Genomic DNA, 7,949 nt, shown 5'->3' with positions numbered 1-7,949 from the left:
GACAAGGACAAGGGACAACATGGGGCTTGCTGTCTTAGAGGCAAATGGCAGCAGGGGTCTAGCCAGGTGTGCCACTTCTTACTGATGTTCCCCCCTTGATCTATTTTTTGGGTGTTGGCCCAGTTCAGCAGTCCCAACTGCCAAATACAGAGAGCCAAGACTGAGGTATGTAGACAGCATCAACGCTGACCAGAGCAGAGGTCCATCCAGATCCATGTCCATCTCCTCCAAACCACCCATGACTTTCTTCTTCTCATTTGCCCCTTCAGCACTGCCCTCTTCAGATCAAGGTCTCCTGGTTGCTTGAGGTCCTGCTGCTATGACAGGTATGCTATAGCGCCTTTCGCATCTTTCCTTGTGCCTGACCCCCTGAGACATGGACACCTGAACTACACACAGCATCCGAGTACCACGGGGTGAAACATGGATGTATCCAGTCACATAATGACAGGCTGTTTTATCCTCCATTTCTTCCTCACATTGCCCTTGCCTTTGTGATCGCTGCTGACATTTCCAGAATGGCCTGCAATGCCTCTACAATCTCCTTCCAGAGAGAAAATGGCCTCAAGCTGCGCCAGGGGAAGTTTAGGTTGGATATTAGGAAAAACTTCTTCACCAAAAGGGTTGTCAAACATTGGAACAGGCTGCCCAGAGAGGTGGTTGAGTCTCCATCCCTGGAGGTATTTAAAAGAAGGGTATATGTGGCACTTGGGGATATGGTTTAGTGGTGGACTTGGCAGCGATAGGTTAGCGGTTGGACTCGATGATCTTAAGGGTCTTTTCCAACCTTAACGATTCTATGATTCTATGATTTATTTAGACTGTGAAGCTATACAGGTGTAGCTACTGTTGATTTTTCTCCAAGTGCTGTTGCTGACAACGAATCTCCTCTGCCGTGTCACCACGTAGCCATCGGTAGGTACACTGCAATCCTTCTGCACTTCTTCGCAGTCAGCTTTTGTTGGCACTGTCCTGAATAATGCTGCATCCTTGTAAATTTTGTTTGCTGTCTGTTCCCCTTTCCAGATCGTTTGTGGATAGGCCAGCACAAGCCCTACTGCAGATCCCTGAAGGACTTCATGTGTAATCCCCGCCCACAGTACCAAGGGATTTCTTTTTCTCAGACACGGCTGGAGAAGGCTGTTCACAACAGCACCTCCACTCCTATCCCATGGCAACTATGTTTTTGAAAGCCTTTTTGGAGGACTTGGAAAAGCAGCTCAGTGCCCAAAATGTCCTGAGCTTATGCAAATACTGCTTTATGCCAGGACCCTGTCCTGGAATCATCTGTCTCCTTTTCATCTTGGTGCACATGCACACTTGCTTTCTGTCCCTCTTCCCCCTTCAAGCCTAGCAAAGGCACATCTTACCCTGCTCTCACATATGGGGTTTGGTCCATTGGATAAAGCTCCCTAATGAACCAGCTCCTCACCCACCTCACTGGCCTGCAGCAGCACTTGGATTTCAGACCCCAGTGCAGCATGAGAGGAGGGCAGAAGCTTCTACATCTGAACCACTGACCCTCCTATGTGAGCCACTAGACACCCACTGGATGGGAATCTTTATTGGAACTGAGGCCTGAGCTAGAAGGTATCTTGCTTTGGGCTTGTCCAGGACTCAAAGAGCTTAGTAAGGTCCAGGATGCCCACCACCCCTCAGCAGGGCTTCTGTGCTTGCAGTCAGGATTCTCCAAGGGAGCCCAAGGACATGAATACTGAAGGACACAATTACTGTGTTTTAAGGTCTGAAGTCTGAAGCAAGATTTGCCTCTGCAGGCATTAGCCTGTCTACATGTCAGATGTTCAGAAAAATAATCTAGACTCCTACTAAAATCTGTGGAGAGAGGTGAGCCTCACTGGAGGCTTTCCTTAGACAGAATGAGTGATCCTAGGATATCCTGTCTTTCTCCACTGACCTGAGGAGAAGCCCGGCCAACCAGCTCGGCACACAAACCAGGCTGAAGAGGTGCTGTCAGGAGGGAAACCCGTGGCTCATAGAAATAGCAAAAATCCTCCAAACATAAGGAGCCATTTTCACAGTTCATAACTAGGTGTCAACCTGCACCGGTGGATGCCTGAACATATTTTTGCATCCAGCTGTCACATGGGCTCTGGGCCTGAACCAGCTTAGGTTGCTAGGTCAGGAAAGCCCACAGAGATTGTCCATCCTTCAGACCCATCCAACACACTGGAGAACTTGGTTCCCCCCAGGGCCTCTTAGGTGAGATGCCTTCTGCCAGGGAGGAAGGAGAAGGGGTGATGAAGTAAATACCTTTGGCAAGATTCTCAGAGTTAGTGCTGCTGATTAGCAACAGCAGAGGGCTCCAGAGGCAGCAGTGCTGCTCCATCTCCTCTGCCATTAGCAAGCCAGCCTTGTGAGACAGCCCAATTAGGGGTTAGGCCCTGCCCTCTTCAGATATTGTATTTGCCACGCACAGAAGCAGCGATGCCAACTTCTTCATCCTGCCTGATGGAGGGAGCACTGCCCAGTTACACCACAACCCTGTACAGTCATTCTGGATTCGGAAGTTGGGAGCAGGTCCCTCTCCACCTCAACGTGTTGTTGCTTTAACAATCAGAAGGATGGAAAACCAAAACCCTTTACTGTGTATTGTTAAAGTTTACTGTCTAATGTTTTAATAAACAGTCAAGTTCTTTCTCCGATCATTAAATCAGCAGTAAAGCAGAATGGAGACCGGTTTATGAGATTCTATCTGCATCGCTAACTCACAAATGCGAGGTCTTGGCAGCTGCGAACAGCTACTCTCAGTTGCGTGGTTTCCTGCCCACGTCAAGATCTGGATCTGTTGCTGGTTTGGAAGAGCTACAACTCATCCCGCCTCATGGAATATGGGCAGAAAGCGAGACTTCTTAAGGTCCCTCTTCATCAAATTCTCCACATCAGTGGAAAGAAGGTAGTGCAGATATGATGTTCTGCCCCCAAGAAGGATTAGGAAGTCCTCCTGGACATGGCAAATGGGGCACATCATCTCAGAATGGTTTAGGACAGGCAAGATGTGCAGTGCTGTTTACTCCTAAGCCTTTGGCAACTGAATGGAAGCATCTAAATGGCAGCAGTTGACCACTTTCAGTGTCCAGAAGCACACTTTACAATTATCCCATAGCTCCTGTTATACCCACATCATCACAGAGGCTATGGGTCCGTCAGGAGTCTCAAAGCAGTGGCATGTTTTACAGGATGGCAACTAAACCAGCTACAGATATGGGCTTAAAGATAGAAATAATTAAAACCACAAGTTTTGGGGTGGGGGCGGGTGGGGCATGTTATCACATAGGTGGATGCAACCCCATGGTCATGCTGCACCAGCGGATTCTGGCTCTGTGCTCTGCAGCACCAAAGCTGGGACACTGCTTGGTGGGCTTGAGTGCTGCATAATTAGACGACGTCTAAAGAAACTTAAACCCTTTGTTATCTCTGGGATGATTCATGTTTGCTTGGAAGCATTAACACTGTTTAACCTTTGTTTTTCCAGGAATCTCCAGCCCAGAAGCTGTGGGCTTGCTGGACCCAGTGTGAGCAGACATGGTGGTCTGTTGCATTCATTCCACATAGGGCTAACTCCTAAACACCTTCCATAAAGCTTATCTGCCACTTCTGCTCTGAAAGTAATAATGATCATCCTACCACCCATCCCCAAAGTAATTTTTAATAGCTTACAGTTCTTGGATCAACTTTTCTTACTAGCAGTGAGGTTTCAGCTCCTCAGGGGTGGCTCTGTCGGCAATAGATACCAGGTTTCCTGCTTACCATCGTTTGTGGACTGTTCCAACCATTTGTCTAGTCATCAAATTATTAGCACATTATCCCTGGGCAATGGCTTGCAATTTTCTTTTTATTACTCAATAAACAGTTTGGAAGCCAACCCCCCAGAGTGAGAATAGAAACTAACTTACTACTTACACGTACATAACCAGTGCCACAAAGAGAGACGGTGCACGAACACTGAAGAGCTACCAAAGAAAGAAAGGAGAGAAGAGTATTTTTTAAGACTTTTTTTTGTAGTGAAAGGAAAATGTGGTATAGGACATATGCAGGGGAATGGGGGAAAGAGGCAAAGCCTTGAGAAGTCCTGCAGGAGAGGGTTGCTGGATTAAATTTCCTTGATAACAGTTCCAGCAGCACACACCCTGGTTTTCCATACCTCAGTCCCAAATGCCAATACTCCTAAATGAACACGCCTAGATGCCTGGAGAGCCTTGGGAAAGAAAAATACAGCAGTTAGCTGACACAGTATAGCCATAGTCATTCCAACTATATTATAGCTATATATTTCCAGCTATAGCTAGGAGAGGGGGTTTTGATGGAGAAACAAGATTGTTCTAAATGAAAAAGAAATACAGTTTACCAGAAGTGAACACTAGTCCTAAATCTAAGCCTAATTGAATTATAAATAGCCTGGATGTTTTCTTTCCATTCACAAGCTTGTTAAACTTCCAAATATATGTATATGTAATCTTATATTTTCTAAACATTTCTACTCAGCTTTCTGTTTCAATGTGACATTTTCTATTTCAAAGTTGACCTATTTTGAGGAATAAGAAAATTAGCTGAATTCCCCCAAATCAAAACACTTCACTCTGGGTTGAATAAAATATTGGGAAGGTTGTGGGTTTTTTTCCTTTCTCCAAAGCAGTATACTCCTCACTGGGAGCTACCAGAAGGGATTTTATTTATGCTTTTGAAGTCCAGTTCAGCCATGGAACAGAAAAAAACCAACCCTCTACACAATTTGTGCAGCAATGATTACCAGCCTACTTTCACATTTTGAATTAAGCTATCTAATCTATGCCATGGATTTGGCATATAGGAATTTGAAGTGTTACCAGGGATTGATAATTTGAGGGATTTTGTCTATAACAAAGGTTTCTTGGGGCAACATCTCCTGCAAAAGACCTGACCATATCCTACTCTGTCCTGCTGGACACAGATTTCTCTTGATACCCATCACTGCAGTTTGTCAGCAGCTTTGGAAATAAAAGTGAGCAGAGATTTTGTATTTCAAGCCAGTCTGGCAAACCAGTCTCTGGATGAATTCACTCACAGTCAAGTGGCAGCTTTTAGGAGCCATTCTTCAACTGTTTTGAACACTTCCCCTGCCAGTATTTGATTAAAGGGCTTTTTAATCGACACAAGATACCTTACAATACAGCTGCCATTGGTGTGAGATGAAATAAAAATCTCACAACGATCCTAAAAGCCAAAGATATATATTGGAGCATCCATGCAAGACTGCATGTTTTAGTTTCTTGTTCTTGGAGAGGCTTGTTAATAAGGATGACTTACTCTTTGGAAACAGTGGCAATGTTTTTGGTAGAGGTGGGATGGTCCTCGATGGTGTTGGGAAAGTCTGTCTCACTGGAAGGCCTGGGAAAGATGACATGGCAGGAGAGTTTCTTCCTGATGCGGTTCTTTTTCTTTTTTGGAGCTATCTTGATGCCATTATCTCTGCAGCAATGTTGGGCTGGAGAAAAAAAAAATCCATTTGGATTACTATTTGCACATCTCAGGGCCTTTGCTCCAGGCTGCCTGGAGGCTGTTGGACAACTCTGCACCATCACCATGTTTTCTTGACAATGCCTACAAGATTTTCTTTCTGAAGCACAGATCTCCTCTGCACAGCAGGCCCTGCAAATCAGTCCTCATCTGAAGAGTCAGTCACCAGAATATGTGATGGAGCAAGATCTGTGTAGCTTTCTGATAGCATAGCATGGAGCTCAACATTCCAAAACTTCAAAAAAGGTTGTGTTGGGACTGCTCGGTGCAATCAGTGCATGAGCTGTTAATGTGGAACTCATGATTGCTTGCAGCAATCACGGGGTCGGAAAACACAGCAGGATTCAAAGGAAGATCAGCCACTCACACAAGGTAACAAGGACATCTTAAAATGAGCAGCTATTGAATTGGGATTGGGAGCTAATTTATCCCAAGGGAAGGTTATTTTTTAACTGCCTTTTGAAGAGTTTCTGATAGAGCTGAAGGAAGGGTGACAATTCCTCTTCACAACAACCCCCAAGGATTATTCATGCTCCTCTGGAATGAAAAATGAACTTCTTGAAGGAGGTGGACAGGGACTACTGACAGCAACACACATGCCTCAGGTTCAAATGCCTGTTGCCTGTCTGAGACAAAGGTTCTCCATTCCCGGAGACCAGGGCTGACACCTCCCTCTTTGGGTTGTCCTAGGGTATTGTCTCCAGCTTGCTGCCACTCCAAATGGGCACCAGCCCCTCAATGATACTGTGTCACATCTGCAACTACTGTACAGATGATCAGTACCTGTCACTGGTACCAGCCACCACAGTTAGGTGCCTGCATTCCTACTCCAAACTGTCTTCAGCCAAATAGCAGGCATTTGAGAGCTAGAAAAGCCTTTTATTCAGGCAAAGATGCTTCTTCTGACTCCATTACCATTCATACCCCCTTGTTTCGATAGGCAGCTGTATCACTGATGACTAGCTAGACCCTTGGTTGGCCAGTTCCCAAAGCCAGAAACACCACAAATATGTCAGTCTTTATTTCTTTCCCTTAAATTTCTTGCAGTATTTCTCAGTCTTCTCTTAATATCTCTGTGAGACCACCTGCCTGAGACACAGCTGGGTCCCGCTCATATCCAGGCACTTCAATAAGCTCAGAGTGTTTCCACATGGACACCATAGAATCATAGAATAGTTTGGGTTGGAAGGGACCTTTAAAGGCCATCTAGTCCAACCCCCCTACAATGAGCAGGGACACGTTCAACTAGGTCACATTGCTCAGAGCCCCGTCCTTGAATGTTTCCAGGTATGAGACATCTACCACTTCTCTGGGCAACCTGTTCCAGTGTATTACCACCCTCATTGTAAAAAATTTCTTCCTTACATCCAGCCATATCTATCCTCTCTTAGTTTAAAAACATTACCTCTTGTCCTATTGCAACAGGTCCTGCTCAAAAGTTTGTCCCCATCTTTCTTAAAAGCCCCCTTTAAGTACTGAAAGGCTGCAGTAACGTCTCCCTGGAACCTTCTCGTCTCTGGGCTGAACAGCCCCAACTCTCTCAGCCTTTCCTCATAGGAGAGGTGTTCCCACCCTCTGATAATTTTCATGGCCCTCCTCTGGACCCGCTCCGACAGGTCCGTGTCCCTCCTGTGCTGAGGACTCCAAAGCTGGATGCAGCACTCCAGGTGGTGTCTCACCAGAATGGAGTAGAGGGGCAGAATCACCTCCCTTGACATGCTGGCCACCATTTCACTCTCTTGTGGAGAAGAGTCTCCTTTAAGCCACTGGGATACCTGAGGACATGGTAGAGTTGGTCAAATGGAGTAAGTCCCCTAATAGATCGAAGACATGAGGTTGAGATGGAGAGGTTCAATCTGAACAGCCAGTTCTGGGAGGCTGCAAAAAGTCAGAAGTCTGTGATTGAGAAGCAGAGCTATTTTCTCCTAGGAAGTACGGCGGGTCACACTCCTCATCCAAACTACTAGCCCATTCAGAGCCAAGCAGAGCTGAGCATCCATTTTAATCAGTTCCCAAACATGCTACAGGATGGAGACAGTTTAATCCCTTAAAACCTCAGCTGAGTGGACCACAGCCCTGCAGAATGGAGGATGCCCTACATGGGCAGCACATCCCGGCACCGCTGCAGGAGGCATCTGGCCCTGGGGCTCCACTCTAGAGACAGCAACGGGCTCTGAACATAAGCAAAGAGAAAAATAAGTCTCAGACAGAGCAGTAAAATAAATCAGTGACAGAGCCTCAAAAAGAGAGAAATGAAGTTGAAATTCATCCTTGTTTATTTTAATGTTTGGAATGTTTTGGTGGTGATTTATGCCCCTGCTTCAATGTGTTTCTCTCTCTTTGTCTCTTTCTCTCCCCTTCCCCCCCCCCCGCCCATTTTTTTAAAAACAGGAAAAAAAAAATATTTGGGAGTTAATTGGATTTCCAGGCTTCAC

The 7,949-nt window shown here is 45.9% G+C and overlaps 2 long non-coding RNA genes across 2 annotated transcripts; one reads left to right on the top strand and one right to left on the bottom strand.

Moving 5' to 3' along the window:
• Positions 1 to 267: 267 nt before the first annotated feature.
• Positions 268 to 2,735, top strand: LOC142060022 (uncharacterized). The gene is made up of 3 exons (XR_012661573.1): positions 268 to 326; positions 821 to 915; positions 1,027 to 2,735. It is a non-coding gene; the product is annotated as an uncharacterized LOC142060022 (long non-coding RNA).
• Positions 2,736 to 3,892: 1,157 nt separating this feature from the next.
• Positions 3,893 to 5,476, bottom strand: LOC142060023 (uncharacterized). Its single transcript, XR_012661574.1, has 3 exons — positions 5,305 to 5,476; positions 4,163 to 4,216; positions 3,893 to 3,971 (listed from the first exon to the last, which is right to left on the bottom strand). It is a non-coding gene; the product is annotated as an uncharacterized LOC142060023 (long non-coding RNA).
• Between the last annotated feature and the right edge of the window lie 2,473 nt (positions 5,477 to 7,949).

This window comes from Phalacrocorax aristotelis, chromosome 7 (assembly GCF_949628215.1).
Source record: "Phalacrocorax aristotelis chromosome 7, bGulAri2.1, whole genome shotgun sequence".
Taxonomy (NCBI): Eukaryota; Metazoa; Chordata; class Aves; order Suliformes; family Phalacrocoracidae; genus Phalacrocorax; species Phalacrocorax aristotelis.
Note: the sequence above shows the minus strand (reverse complement) of the source record. Positions and strands in the feature narration are given on the sequence as shown.